Source organism: Homarus americanus, unplaced genomic scaffold (assembly GCF_018991925.1).
Source record: "Homarus americanus isolate GMGI-L3 unplaced genomic scaffold, GMGI_Hamer_2.0 scaffold35258, whole genome shotgun sequence".
NCBI lineage: Eukaryota > Metazoa > Arthropoda > Malacostraca > Decapoda > Nephropidae > Homarus > Homarus americanus.
In genome coordinates, this window is record NW_024757019.1 from 1 (window position 1) to 15000 (window position 15000).

General features: G+C 43.6%; 1 long non-coding RNA gene across 4 annotated transcripts in view; it reads left to right on the top strand.

The window, feature by feature from the left end:
- Positions 1–1094: 1094 nt before the first annotated feature.
- The window catches only part of LOC121857354, a 25454-nt gene continuing 11548 nt past the window's right edge, over positions 1095–15000 (top strand). Inside the window, exons 1-2 of one of the 4 annotated variants that reach the window (XR_006087170.1) lie at positions 1095–1294; positions 1899–2035. This is a non-coding gene — a long non-coding RNA (uncharacterized LOC121857354). Of the gene's footprint in view, positions 1295–1631; positions 2036–15000 lie in introns of those variants that run through there. The other 3 variants (XR_006087171.1, XR_006087172.1, XR_006087169.1) reach the window with 3 other exon arrangements.

A 15000-nucleotide genomic window follows, 5' to 3' on the forward strand; every position in this document is an offset into this window, starting at 1 on the left:
GCTTTCACTGTCCTCTTGCCAGCTTGTCTCTCTCATCCTTTTAGAAATTTCTTTCTTTTTCACTACCTCTTGTTGTAGCTGTATTTTCTCACTTTCGAACTTCCCTTGTGCTTCATCACTCGTATTAAACTCATCGCTACTCAACTCAAGGTCTTCAAGAACTTCGTCCAATACTATCTTTTCTTTACTCTTCCATGTAGAGTTCTTAAGCGATAATTCACTTTCCATGGGGCAATGTTGACATCCCACAACACCCAGCCAGGAGTGATGGGACCCCGAGCAGTTATTTTCGTGTGGTAAACAGTAAGTTCTCAACACCAAAGTTGCTTGACGATACTTATCTTATCCTCAGGTCCTTATACACAAGTAGGTAAGTCTATATATCCTTCAGATAATGTAATAGGCTCGAAAACATCCCAAATTTGGGAGCTAGCACTCACAGCTGTGTTTACCAGTGCCCGCCACCCAACAATGTCGTGGGAAAATGGAGGACTCAGGCGTCTTGAAGCGATGAGAAATCGGACGCCTCAGTTGGGAGACTCAATAAAGAAGGCATAGCTACATGTTTTGTGGGCTATTGAGCGTGGTCATTACACAGTGTATTTCACTAACTTATCTGCATTATTTTTGCGAAGTTTGTAAAAAAATGCTATAGACCGAATTACGTCCAGTCATACAAAATAAAGGCCAATTGTGCTACTTTGCTGTAAAATATTTTTTTTTGTTCCTGAAGCTTAAACCCGGTGATATACCGTGTATTGCCATAACCTGGATGATTAAGTGAACCGTAACACAACACAACAACTTCACTGTGACTCATATTGATCTATTATGTTTTGCTTCTCTAAAGAGGGAGATTCCCTGTAGATAACATTATAGTCCTACTGTAGTCTACACAGCCTTACAGTGACTATCTTGTGCAGAAACACCAGAAACTCTACAAAAACTAACTACAGAAAAGTAACTCTGTCGTTATTAATAAAACTAAAATATTTTAAAAAGTTCTATTATTTCGCAAATTATACCTTTTAATGGTGTACAGTTATTCTTCAACTTCAGGAAGATAACGTCGTATAAAAAGCTAATCAGAATTTTATTTCATAAAGCCAAGTGTCAGTGAGTACGTCGCCATTTGCCCTGGTGGCATGCCAGTCAACGACCAGGCCGAGGCAGGACCACCAGACGACATCCCCACCACTACCTCAGCCGTCGACCACTACCTACCAAAGTCCTCCACCACAAATTCTCCTGGGTCAGAATCACTTTTCAGTCCATTTTCCACTGCATCGGACAGGTGAGTGGTGGTGCTGAGCATTGCTTTCAAGTGACTCTAGGATGTCTACACCTCATTCCACTCGTTACCGAAATATCTCAAGTCTGTGACGTTTTTCTGAACTCTTGGTGGATAATTTAGAATAAAGAATGAATCTGGTAAAAATAGCGTTTGTAAAAGTTGTTGATGCTAAAGTATGTATAATAAACCCGGATAACATGGTGAGCAGATCAGGCTAATAATGGGGAGACGGAATTGTAAAAAAAGATAAAGTAGATATTGTTGACAAAGCAAATAAAGGTGTAAGCCAAACAGGTAAAATAGGGTGAATGACAGTGAGTGGCAAAATAGGGTGAATGACAGTGAGTGGCAAAATAGGGTGAATGACAGTGAGTGGCAAAATAGCATCACAAGGCCCGAGGGACACAAGGTTTACAAAAGGATTTAAATATTTGCCTCTGACGATGTGGTGGTAATCCTTATCATGTCGAACATCTTACTGCCCTTTATCTTGTCTCACCAACTTCCTATCATCCTTATCCGCTGACCATAATCCTGTCATGCTTATCTTATCTCACCATCTTACCATAGACAACTTTGACTCATCACCTTCGTTTTTCATCAGAACTGCTCTTCTTGTATTTACTTGCGAGCAGTTTTTCACGGAATTCGTGGGGTCGGCTACTCAGCGACAAACAGCGTTTGTAGGGGAGAAATCCACTACAGTACCACTGGGTCTCTGCTTATCGCCTTCCTGTCAAGGTGAGTAATGGCTCTTGTAAACCACACACATCTGCTCGGTCTTGAGGGTTTTCTATAGGTTAAGTGTTTGTGTAACCACTTAAGAGTTAGTGTTACCACTTACAAGTTATTGTTACCACTTGTATTGGTACACAGTTAAAGTAACTTATTTGTTACTTGTAGTAGTCACTTATTTGTTGTGTTACTTTATAAGTATTTTTTTTGGTACTTATAAAGTTTTCTCTCTAATTCACTAGAAATCACTGGAACTTGAAGCACTGATAAGTTGTTTTTAGATTCGTAACCGCTACCACCATTGTTTGTGATTCGTAACGGCTACCACCATTGTTTGTGATTCGTAACGGCTACCACCATTGTTTGTGATTCGTAACCGCTGCCACCATTGTTTGGGCCGGGGTTTGATATCAAACGATCTCACTTGTTAACACTTGTCTGAATGAGTGTAGAGTAGTAGCTGGTACCTTTGATGAAGCTGGGTGAGATAATAGGTAGTCTCACGGCGTGTCACCTTTGATACAGTCGTAGTTTTGAGTCGTTGAGTCGTCCAAGCCCACCTGGGTTACACTTGTAATTATCTTAGCTTGTAAGTATACACAAGTGTACAGAGGTTCTGTTATCTTCATTTGTGGTTCCTTGGTTTAATGTAAACACACTTGGTGATTTTCTCGTTATATTGGATGCTCTGGTAGTTACAGAATTGTTTGTTGACAGACTACTGAGCATTAGCTATTAGCTTGTAATTAGCTGATAAAATTAGAGAAAGATACAGCCTTGGGAGCTATGCTCACACACGTCTCTTTGGTACGGTGTCTGGCTGTGAAATGGTGAACTGTGTGAAGCTGTGAACTTGGTAAACCTCTCTCTGTCTGCTTGTAAGGGGGTATGTAATCTATACGTCAACACAGAGATAAGAGGCTACACTCATAAGAACATAAGAACATAAGAATGGAGGAAACTGCAGCGGGCCTATTGGCCCATACTGGGCAGTCCCGTTTACACCCAACCCCTATTGCTCATATAAGCATCCAACCTATGTTTGAAGCTATTCAGCTTATTCGAGTTAATGATGATATTTGGTAACTTGTTCCATTCATCCACTACTCTGTTTCCAAACCAGTGTTTACCTATTTCCCGCCTAAATCTAAATTTGTCTAATTTAAAACCATTGTTACGAGTTCGCTCCTGGTTGGATAGTTTGAGTACCTTTGTAATGTCCCCTTTGTTTAGCCCTGCCTTCCACTTATACACCTCTATCAGGTCGCCCCTCGCTCTACGTCTCTGGAGGGAGTGGAAATTAAGATGCTTTAACCTGTCTCTATACTCAAGGTTCCTAATGCCCGGGATTAGTCTTGTCATTCTCCTCTGAATTCTTTCCAAGGATTCTATATTCATTCTGTAATACGGTGACCAGAACTGAACTGCGTAATCCAGGTGTGGTCTCACAAGAGCAAGATACAGTTTTAGGATGACTTCGCTAGTCTTGTAACTAACACTCCTTTGTATGAACTCAAGTACTTTATTAGCCTTGTTACAAGCAAAAACACATTGCTTACTTGGCTTAAGGTTCCTACTTATCATTACTCCTAAATCTCTCTCGCAGTCGGATTTCTCTATGGCATCGTTGTTCATCAGGAATCTGGTTTCCCTGTTTACATTTCCTGTACTGAGTACTTTACATTTGTCCACGTTGAATTTCATCTGCCATTTTTCAGACCATTCGAAAAATTTGTTTAGATCTTCCTGTAGTTTTGCTGAGTCCTCGTCAGATTTAATAACACGTCCTATTTTAGTGTCATCAGCAAATTTACTTATGTTGCTGTCTATGCCGATATATATGTCGTTTATGTATATAATAAATAATAATGGTCCAAGTACTGAGCCTTGGGGAACTCCACTTGTGACGTTGCTCCAATGGGACTTAGTGCCGTTAATGCTCACTCGCTGTTTCCTGTCCTGTAACCACGCCCTAATCCATTTAAGGATGTTACCTTTGACGCCATGAGCTTCTACCTTTCTAATTAGTCTTTCGAGGGGGACTCTGTCGAAGGCTTTGCTTAAGTCGAGATATACCACATCATAATTGTGCCCCTCGTCCACCTATTCGATAACTGATGAAAAGAATGTTAATAGATTAGTTAGACAAGAACGTCCGCTTGTGAAGCCATGCTGGGAATCATTGATCAATCTGTGCTTCTCCAGATGATTTCGAATAGAGTTTGAAATGATTGCTTCCAGTAATTTGCCTACTATTGATGTTAGACTGATTGGGCGGTAGTTAGAGGATAGTGATCTATCCCCCTTCTTGAAAATCGGTATTACATTCGCTTTCCTCCAGGATTCTGGTACTACACCTGTTTTTAAGGACATGTTAAACAACTTTGCTAAGGGCATACTAAGCTCTTCCTTACATTCCTTTAATACTCTGGCGAATATCTCATCTGGACCAGGTGACTTATTAGGCTTTAGTTTGTCTATTTGCTTAATAACATCGTTACTAGTCACTACTATCTCGCTTAATTTGTTTTCTTCACTATCTCTGAATAGAGCCGGTGCCTCGGGTATCATGTTTAAATTTTCGGTGGTGAAAACTGTTGAAAAATATTTATTCAAATTATTGCTCATTTCTCTCGTTATCAGTGAGCTCGCCGGTGTCTGACCATATTGGTCCAATCTTTTCTCGTGTTTTAGTTTGATACATTTGGTAGAATCCTTTGGGGTTTGTCTTTGCCTCCCTTGCTATCCTTACCTCATTATTCCTCTTTGCTTTCCTTATATCGGTTTTAACCCTACTCGCCAATACCCTATAATAGTCCCGGAAGGTGAATTTCGTCACGATTTATCCTTCTACCTATAGCCTTCCTTTGGCCAATGATGTTCTTTAAATAATTATTTATCCATTTAAGGTTATTGTTGTCTGATGTGAGTTTTTTGTATGGTATGTTCTGCCTTTGTGCATTAAGTAACTCACTATTTAAATTGTCGTGGAACTCGGCAATCTCAGATCTCGTTATCAGGTCGGTGTCATCTGTCAGGTTCACGGCCAAGCGCGACACCCCCTCTCTCAGCTGCCTCTTTAAACTGTCAAAGTTCGCCCTTCTGAAATCTGGTACTTTAGTGGAATTTTCCTTACGTCTGCCCTGAAAATCTAACTGGAATCTAATTTCTTTGTGATCGCTGTTTGCAAGTTCGTTCCCTACCTCGACACTGCTAATGAGGTTTTCTCTGTTTGACAGAACTAAATCGAGTATATTATTACCCCGTGTGGGTTCCGTTATATGTTGACTTAGAAAACAGTCCTGGATCGTCTCGAGAAAAACCTCTGATTCTGAGTTACCTGTAAGGTCAGTCCAATCTATTTGGCCAAGGTTAAAGTCGCCTACTATACGGACTTTGTTGTGTATGGAAGCCCTGGGCATTTCATCCCAGATAAGTCGCTCATTGACTCAATCAAGATTGGGAGGTCTATATATTACTCCTGTGATTAATTTTTCCCTACTGTCGATTAATTCAATCCAAATTGTTTCTGTATTCCTCTCAGTTTTTATTTCCAAATTTATTTCACACTTCAGATTATCCCTAACATAGATTGCTACGCCGCCTCCTTTCCTGGTTTGCCTATCGGTATGGAACAGTTTGTAACCCGCAATTTGGTATTCGACTGGTAACTCACGTGTGTCTAGGTTGATCCATGTTTCAGTGAATGCTATTATATCGATTTTTTCGGTACATACCAAGGCCCAATATCATCCATTTTGTTTCTCATACTTCTACTGTTCGCGTAGTATACATTTAAGTTAGTTGTGTTCTGAGTCCTCCCTTTACCGCGTTTAGTTTTAAACTCCCTGTCTAATTTAGTTTTGTCATCATTCCTAACACTATTTCCCTGTAATCTTTCACTTTGTTTACCCGCTCCCACTGCAGTCTCCTCCACCCCCGTGCTCATATGTTCTCCTAGCAGCTTAAAGACTTCGATATCTTTTGAACTGCCCCCTCTAGAGCTCCAGCCAGGGTTGCTACTTCATCCCTAGACAGGTGCACCCCATCCCTAGCATAAAGGTCCCTTCTGCCATAGAAGTTGTCCCAGTTGTCAATGAATGGGACTGATATTGACCTGCAATATCTGCCAAGACGGGCGTTGACACCAACTGCCCTTGACAACCATTCACTGCCAACTCTCCTTCTAGGCAGGACACCTCATATGATAGGGATCCCTCCTTTAGTCCTAATACGATCTATAGCTGCCTTGAAATTATCAAGAAGCTCCTCGCTCCTACACCGGCCAATATCATTGCCTCCTGCACTGAGGCAGATAATGGGTTTGTTCCCATTACCAGACAAGATATTGTCCATCCTGTCAATTATATCCCCCACCCCAGCCCCTGGCAAACACACCCTCATCCTTTTTTTTTTTTTTTTACCACAAAAGGCCCTGTCCATGTACCTTACCTGTGAGTCACCAACAATTAAAGTTTTTATACCTTCCTTGTCATCCCTGTCCCTGACTGTTCTAAAGTCCAATTCGTCTATCAAGGGACTGAACGGGTTGTTACACTTAGCTGTTGTTGTCGTTGTTGTCGTATCCTGGTGTACTTCTTCACCACCAGCTTCGTCTTCCCACTACTCGCCACCTTCCACTCGCTTGAGTTTTCGTCAGACACTGGCTCCCCTTTATATTTCGCCAGCTCTTCCTTTAATTTCAGGTTCTCCAACGTGGACCTCTCAATTTCTTCCTTGGCCCTCGCCAATTCTTCCATGGACCACTCCAGTTTGGTCAACAAACTCACATACCCAAGACCGCACATAGCACTGGCCATATCTGATAATTACCCCTTGGGAGCTAACCCAGCCGTGACCTTTCCCCTAGTGAGGTCAGAACACAACTGAGGTCAGAACACAACTGACTGAGGTCAGAACACAACTCCACAGGCCTACTCTCACAGAGGCCTGGGGACATATATTTATGGGTTGTAACCTGAATCTGTGTGAAATTACAAATGTTTATGTGCTGTTTACCCAAGGAGGTGTGACAGAACAAATGCTTATGTAGCTGTATGCTCAATAGTCTGGGTGATAGAATGTATATAATGAATATATGTCTTTAGCCCATATTTATATAATACTGATTGATAGAGGCTAGAACATGCACTGCAACACACCCAATAAACTGCAACAATACGCAGCAATAAACACTAACCTAACCTAACCCTGACCTAACCTAACCTCCCCTGTGTTGGTTAGGTTAAGTTAGGTTAGTGTCAGTTTAAGTTATATTAGACCAGGTTATGTCAGGTAAGGTCAGGTTACATCATGTTATGTCAGGTGAGGTCAGGTTACATCATGACTGAGGTCAGGTTACATCATGTTATGTCAGGTGAGGTCAGGTTACATCATGACTTTCAGGTGAGGTCAGGTTACATCATGTTATGTCAGGTGAGGTCAGGTTACATCATGTTATGTCAGGTGAGGTCAGGTTACATCATGTTATGTCAGGTGAGGTCAGGTTACATCATGTTATGTCAGGTGAGGTCAGGTTACATCATGTTATGCCAGGTGAGGTCAGGTTACATATTGTTATGTCAGGTGAGGTCAGGTTACATCATATTATGACAGGTGAGGTTCGGTTAGGTTCAGGTCATGTCAGGTCAGACGAGGTTTGAGCTGGGTCAACAAAATCTGGAAACACAGGAGGCAGTATTTACGAGAATCTAAATTATGTAAGAGAGGCGTCAGAGTGGGAGACGGACGGCAGCAGGGGGCAGCGTCCTCACCATAAAACTGGCGGTGTTTACATGACGTGATGCTGGGATAAACATGGATAGTCTAGGGATATTGTGACGCTGGGATAAATCTGACACACACACACACACACACACACACACACACACACACACACACTGACTAAAAATCGTTAAAAACCCTCCTTAAAACTCACTTACAATCCCTAAATTAAATCCCAACTTGGCACAACTCACTAAAAGCAAAACACACACACACACACACTCGCTAAAAATCGTTAAAAACCCTCCCTAAAACTCGCTTAAAATTCCTAAATTAAATCCCAACTTGGCACAACTCACTAAAAACAACACACGCACACTAGCCAAAAATCGCTAAAATCCTCCCTAAAATCGCTTAAAATCCCAAAATTAAATCCCTTTATATACGACAATTAAGACAATTTTATATAGCTAAATTCCAACTGTATCTCCAAATATGTTAAATATATTCCGTCAATATGTAACGTTAGGGAAAATATCTCTAAGTCAATTTCCATCTATTTAAATCACATAGAAGCATCGCTTATTAATTTCCATCCATAACTTCTTGGACGCTTAATGCCCCCCCCCCCCACGGCTATTTTTTTTCCTCAGACCCACAGACTAGTGCTGCCCTCCCCCTCCTGTGGTCACTTGATGAACTAACCAATAAACAGAATAACAGACTGTTGTGGGGAGGGGAGGGGCATATACCGTTTAATAACAGGAGGAATTAACGCATAAATCAGGGATATGAGTTGTGGATCATGTAATCAAGGGATAGCGGGCCTTTGTAGCATTTTAATTAGGGGAATAGACGCGGGATTCATGAATGATTCTCTCCCTTAAGGGCTGATGTGACCTTGACCTAAACCCAGGGATAATTCTTCACACTAGACAGACTGACAGACAGATAGACACCCACAGACATCCATTCATCCACCAAGACATCCATTCACCCACCAAGACATCCATTCATCCACCAAGACATCCATTCATCCACCAAGACATCCATTCATCCATCAAGACATCCATTCATCCACCAAGACATCCATTCATCCACCAAGACATCCATTCACCCACTGTAAGGGCGGAAACGATCCTCCGGCTAGTTACCGTTGCTAACTCGCTCGTTTGCTGGTGCAGACGACACTTGGGGTGGTTGGACTGAGGTGAGAACGGCAGGGACTATCACCGCCGCCGGCAGATTCAACCCAGCCGCCATACCGTCAGTATCTAGCTACCCTGCTGTCCGTCAAATTTCTGGCTGTGATCTCATCATAGGTCCTGGACTCGTGGGCTGTGTTCCCAGACCTTCACCTATCAACTGCCAACTCTCTGGTCATCTACCACTATCGCATACCACGACCATCAGTTCATCACATTCCGTCGGTGCCCCGGTGTTCTCCTGCCTTTTTCAAGACGTCGCTGAGTGTGGAATTGAAGTGGATGCTTCCCTATCCTGAGTGTGCATCACCGTGTTCCAGAACCTTCCCCCAGGGCCACTGCCGTAGGAAATATTTGTTCATCGTTTGTTTTCTATAATTGTTTGATTCTATTAATTGCTGACTCCCCTGTATTGTTCGATTCTATCAATTGTTGACTCCATTTAATTGTTTGAATCCATTAATTGCTGACTCCCATTATTTGTTTGATTCCTTTAAGTGTTTGCTTCCATTAATTGTTTGACTCCCATAATTATTTGATGTTTGTTGAGTGGTGTCAGAGTTTTGTTATATTTTTATAGTAAAGAGATGCCAATCTCTAACGGTTGTTTGTTATTCCTCGGAAAACCATGGTCCTTGACTTTCCTTTATTAAGATCCTGATTAGCCTGGTAAGGGATTTCTATCCCTAAGTCCTAGGCCTTTACAAGTGGCGACCTTGCCAGGATTGTCTCTGACCTTTGGTTTCTGAGGTTTAACATTCGTTCCGGTGTTGTTGTAAGTCGCCGTGAGCGCGCCACCTTGCTGTCTGTGGCCCGGAAGCAAGTGTTGTTCAGTGGTTATCCCTTCCTTCTGTGTGCTAATTTTGTTGCTCTCCCTTGTACTTGGGGAAGTTAATTAGTGTTGGTTGGGGTGCACTGTGGATGCTGTCATAGCATATATGTTGTTGTTTCACCTGGTGCGGTTTCGTTACCCTGAGGTGATTCAGCTGGGCTGGGTGCGGAACGAGGTTCCCTCCAGTCGGATCAAATCATTTACTGGTCTGATTGAGCCACTAGGTGAGTTGCCTTTGGCTATTTGCGGGGTAAGTTGTTTGTTTTTTCCTTTGTTCTTGGCCTTTCGGATCATTATGTCTGCTTTTGAGGTGTGGAAAGGTCAAGCGGTGGCCCTGGGTCTGACAGGTAGTGACATTGGTCAGTATGTGGTCACCCAACAGAATGCCGAGAGAGAGGAACGTCAGAGAGAGAGAGAGGCACGTCAGAAAGAGAGAGAGAGAGAGAGAGGAACGTCAGAAAGAGAGAGAGTTGGAGGAACGCCAGAGAGAAAGAGAGTTGGAGGAACGTCAGAAAGAGAGAAAGAGAGTTGGAGGAACGTCAGAAAGAGAGAGAAAGAGAGTTGGAATTAGCTAAGTTGCAGGCAGAAAAGGACCTAGAACTGGCTAGGATTAATGCTTCAAGTAGACCAGCATCCTCTGGCCATATACAAGACAATGTGGTAAAACCCAGCTTGCCTGTGTACCGTGAAGGAGAAGACATCGCCTCCTACCTTGTTAGGTTTGAGCGGGTAGCTGAGCTGCTTGGTGTAGCCCCAGATAGCTATGCTGTAAGGTTGGGTAGCCTACTGAGTGGTAAGCCGGTAGAAATTTACACGTCCCTGTCTGCCGACATCACCCGAGATTACTTCTTGTTGAAGCAAGCTCTCTTGCGAGGATTTTGCAAGACTTCTGACGGTTATCGTGCTGATTTTCGCAGAACGAAGATTAGAGAGGGAGAAACGTACCAGCAGTTTTCGATTCACCTGGGTCGTTTATTTCAACAATGGCTGGAGACATCAGGGGTTGAAGAAACCTTTGAGTCTCTCTCTAACTTCATGATATTAGATCAGTTTTTGTCTTCTCTACCTCCAGACTTGAGAATTTTCATCAAAGAACACCAGCCAGCGACGCTTGGACAAGCTGTGCAACTTGCCGACAACTGGGCGTCTGCTCGCAACGCCTACCCCAAGTCTTCCCCTCCTGTAGTGAAGATTGCGAAGCCTCCGTCCTCCGAGGAACCATCCCCAGGAGTACACAAGAGTAGTTCACCAGCCGTGCGGTGTCACAGCTGCGGAGGAGAAGGGCACATTCGTTCTCGCTGTCCCAGGAATCCCCTCGCCTTCAAGACTGCTGACACTCAACCCAGCAACAAGGTCGGATTCTGTTTGGAGGTCAGGAGCTGCCCCCGTTATTGTGTCAGTGGAACAATCAATGGGTCTAGGGCATCTACTTTCATCAGGGACACTGGTTGCTCGTGCATTATTGTCTCTGAAGAAGCCCTGCCTGACGCTGACATCTCCAGCTGCCCGAAGGTTAGTGTCGCCGATTATTTAGGTCGTGTTGACCAGTTCCCTGTTGTTAGGTGCTACCTGCGTTGCCCCTATTTCACTGGTTGGTCTAATGTGGTAAGAGCTCCCATTAAATTTGCTAGTGTCCTCATTGGTAATGTTCCCGGTGTTCGTGACCCTAACGACCCGGAAACGTTAAAACTCTCCTCGCCACCAGCACCAGTCTCCTCGCCACCAGCACTAGTCCCCACGCCACCTGCTGAGGACGACGACTCGCCACCTGCCGAGGTCGCCTCGCCACCCTCTCACGCCGCCACGCCTGCCGCCAAGGTCCAAGCTGTAGGGCCACGGACGGCGAAGGTGAAACGACCGCATCCCCTGATTCTGCCGAATTTGTTGCCACTGACTGTGACGCCCAAGGAGTTCGCCAAGCTTCAAGACTCGTGTGCCACTCTGAAGCAGGTAAGGGAGAAGGTGACTTCCGGGGAGGAGGATCAGGTGAGAGATGGGTCGGTTTATAAGTTTGTTTCTATTAATGGGGTGTTACACAGGTCTTGTGTTTCATCCAAGCGACCAGCTAAAGTAGGTCGGTTTTTACTTGTTGTCCCTGATGTTTGTCGTAGTAACATTCTCTCTGTAGCTCACAAGAGCTCTCTTGTAAGTCCCTGTTCTCGTAGGAAAACTTATAGGAAGGTTGCTGATCAGTTTTACTGGCCAGGTATGGGAGCGGATATTAGAGCTTTTTGTAGGAGTTGTGATCAGTGCCCACGTATGTCCGCCAAGGGTAGAGTCCGTCCTGTTCCACTTGAACCCTTACCTGTCGTTGCAGAACCATCTTCTCGGGTAGCCATAGATTTTGTTGGACGATTCTCACCCCCTTCCTCTAAGAAGCCTAAATTACATCAAGCTAATTTGTTAAAGCAATATAATTGCAGGACCCACATTGCTCGTGTCCTTGACGACGTCCCCGAGCTGGAGTTAGTCGAGGCACTACCCTGCAAGAGTTCCTGTGGAGTTCAGATGCCAGAGTCTGTTGATCTCGATTGCCAGTTGCTGCCAACACCTGACGAGATAGAAGAATCCTCTACGACTGGAATTGGGCCCAAACTTAAACTTGGACTGAAGTGGACCCCACATGCAGTTCCTTGATAAGGCCTTCGTTTTGGACATCAAGTTTCCACCTATTCTTTTCTATGACCTTTCTTTATTGTGCAATGTGTATTTAAGCATTTGTTGCAAGATGATTATGCTTTGTGTACTAATCTTAAGTTTTAATCTACCTTACAGTAGATTTTTGTTGGGGGAGCAGTGTAAAGGCGGAAACGATCCTCCGGCTAGTTACCGTTGCTAACTCGCTCGTTTGCTGGTGCAGACGACACTTGGGGTGGTTGGACAGAGGTGAGAACGGCAGCGACTATCACCGCCGCCGGCAGATTCAACCCAGCCGCCATACCGTCAGTATCTAGCTACCCTGCTGTCCGTCAAATTTCTGGCTGTGATCTCATCATAGGTCCTGGACTCGTGGGCTGTGTTCCCAGACCTTCACCTATCAACTTCCAACTCTCTGGTCATCTACCACTATCGCATACCACGACCATCAGTTCATCACATTCCGTCGGTGCCCCGGTGTTCTCCTGCCTTTTTCAAGACGTCGCTGAGTGTGGAATTGAAGTGGACGCTTCCCTATCCTGAGCGTGCATCACCGTGTTCCAGAACCTTCCCCCAGGGCCACTGCCGTAGGAAATATTTGTTCATCGTTTGTTTTCTATAATTGTTTGATTCTATTAATTGCTGACTCCCCTGTATTGTTCGATTCTATCAATTGTTGACTCCATTTAATTGTTTGAATCCATTAATTGCTGACTCCCATTATTTGTTTGATTCCTTTAAGTTGTTGCTTCCATTAATTGTTTGACTCCCATAATTATTTGATGATTGTCGAGTGGTGTCAGAGTTTTGTGTTATATTTTTATAGTAAAGAGATGCCAATCTCTAACGGTTGTTTGTTATTCCTCGGAAAACCATGGTCCTTGACTTTCCTTTATTAAGATCCTGATTAGCCTGGTAAGGGATTTCTATCCCTAAGTCCTAGGCCTTTACACCCACCAAAATATCCATTCATCCACCTAGACAACACACACACAGACATCCAAAAGCCAAGACATCCATTCACCCACCAAGACATCCATTCATCCACACAGACAGACAAACCTCCCTAGCCACAATACATCCGCTTTCAACAGGTGGATCAAAGCGGCACAGAGTCTTTCGTTCTTTAAGCCACACAGGATGACTCGTCTCATTTACTTTCTTCAGTAATTAAGAAAAATTATTTGGACTACAATATTGTGTTTGGTTCCTGTATTTCCGTTGCTGACATTTTTTACCATTTAAGGCTGACATTTTTGCTAAGGAAGGCTGACATTTTTGTGAAGGAAGGCTGACATTTTTGCTAAGGAAGACTAACATTTTTGCTAAGGAAGGCTGACATTTTTGTTAAGGAAGGCTGACATTTTTTACCACGAAAGGCTGACATATTTTACAGCCCAGAATAAACATGATACAGTTACAGCATGATAGACTCTTAACAGGTACAGCAGGATACAAGCAGGATAGCTTAGTCATGGTCTAACCTCACCTTTAAACACATTGACTCGTCTAATTTGTGAGTGAGTGTTGGTATGAGTGGCGCTTGAGTGAGTGGCGCTTAAGTGAGTGACGCCAAAGTGAACGTCTCGTAACTCGCGCTGGGACCAAATACCACCGGACAGAAGCTTTACTGGACAAAATAATAAACTAGACAAAACCTCCCCATCAAAATGTAATGCTGGGAAAAAATCTCACCGCCAAAATACAATAATGGACAAAATCCCACCATCAAAATAATAAATCGGACAAAAATCCACCATCAAAATAATAAATCGGACAAAATCCCACCATCAAAATAATAAATCGGACAAAAACCCCAGCAAAATTGAACAAAAAATCCCCGCCAAAATAAATCAGACCAAAATCCACCCACCAAAATCATTAATAATTCCCTAAACAGTTAAAGGGAGATGACAGCGCCATTAACAGATGATCCTTTACGTGTTATGTGAGGGATCAGATAACTTCTGTTTACATACACGAGTGGGTGGCCAAAACACGTGTTGCTTTGTTTACCTAACCATTTGGGGCCAAAACACGTGTTGCTTTGTTTACATACACGAGTGGGTGACTCAACCAAACTTACCCACGAACGAATCGACTCATTTTTCTGCTGACTGACTCGAAATGGAAACCTGGGATAAACATCTTCCTTTTTTTACCTCCGGAATTACGACCTTCGCCTACCCACGGCTTCATCTCTCCCTCGATACGGATAGATGCGTCCCCAAGACCACCAGCCAACCTTCAGGAGATCAAAGGCAGTTACTATCCGCCTCACTGCCTCCCAACGCCCTCTCTACAGCCTCATTGCCTCCCACTCCCAACTCCCTCTCTACGGCCTGACTGCCTCCAACGCCCTCTCTACGGCAAGGTTAGGTTAGATATGGTTAGGAAAGCTTAGATTAGGTTAAACACGGTTAGTTTAGGCAAGGAAGTTAGATTAGACAAGGTTAATTTAGATTAGGTTAGGCAAGGTTCGATTATGTTAGGCAAGGTTAGATTACGTTAGGCAAGGTTATGTTACGTTAGGCAAGGTTATGTTACGTTAGGCAAGGTTATGTTACGTTAGG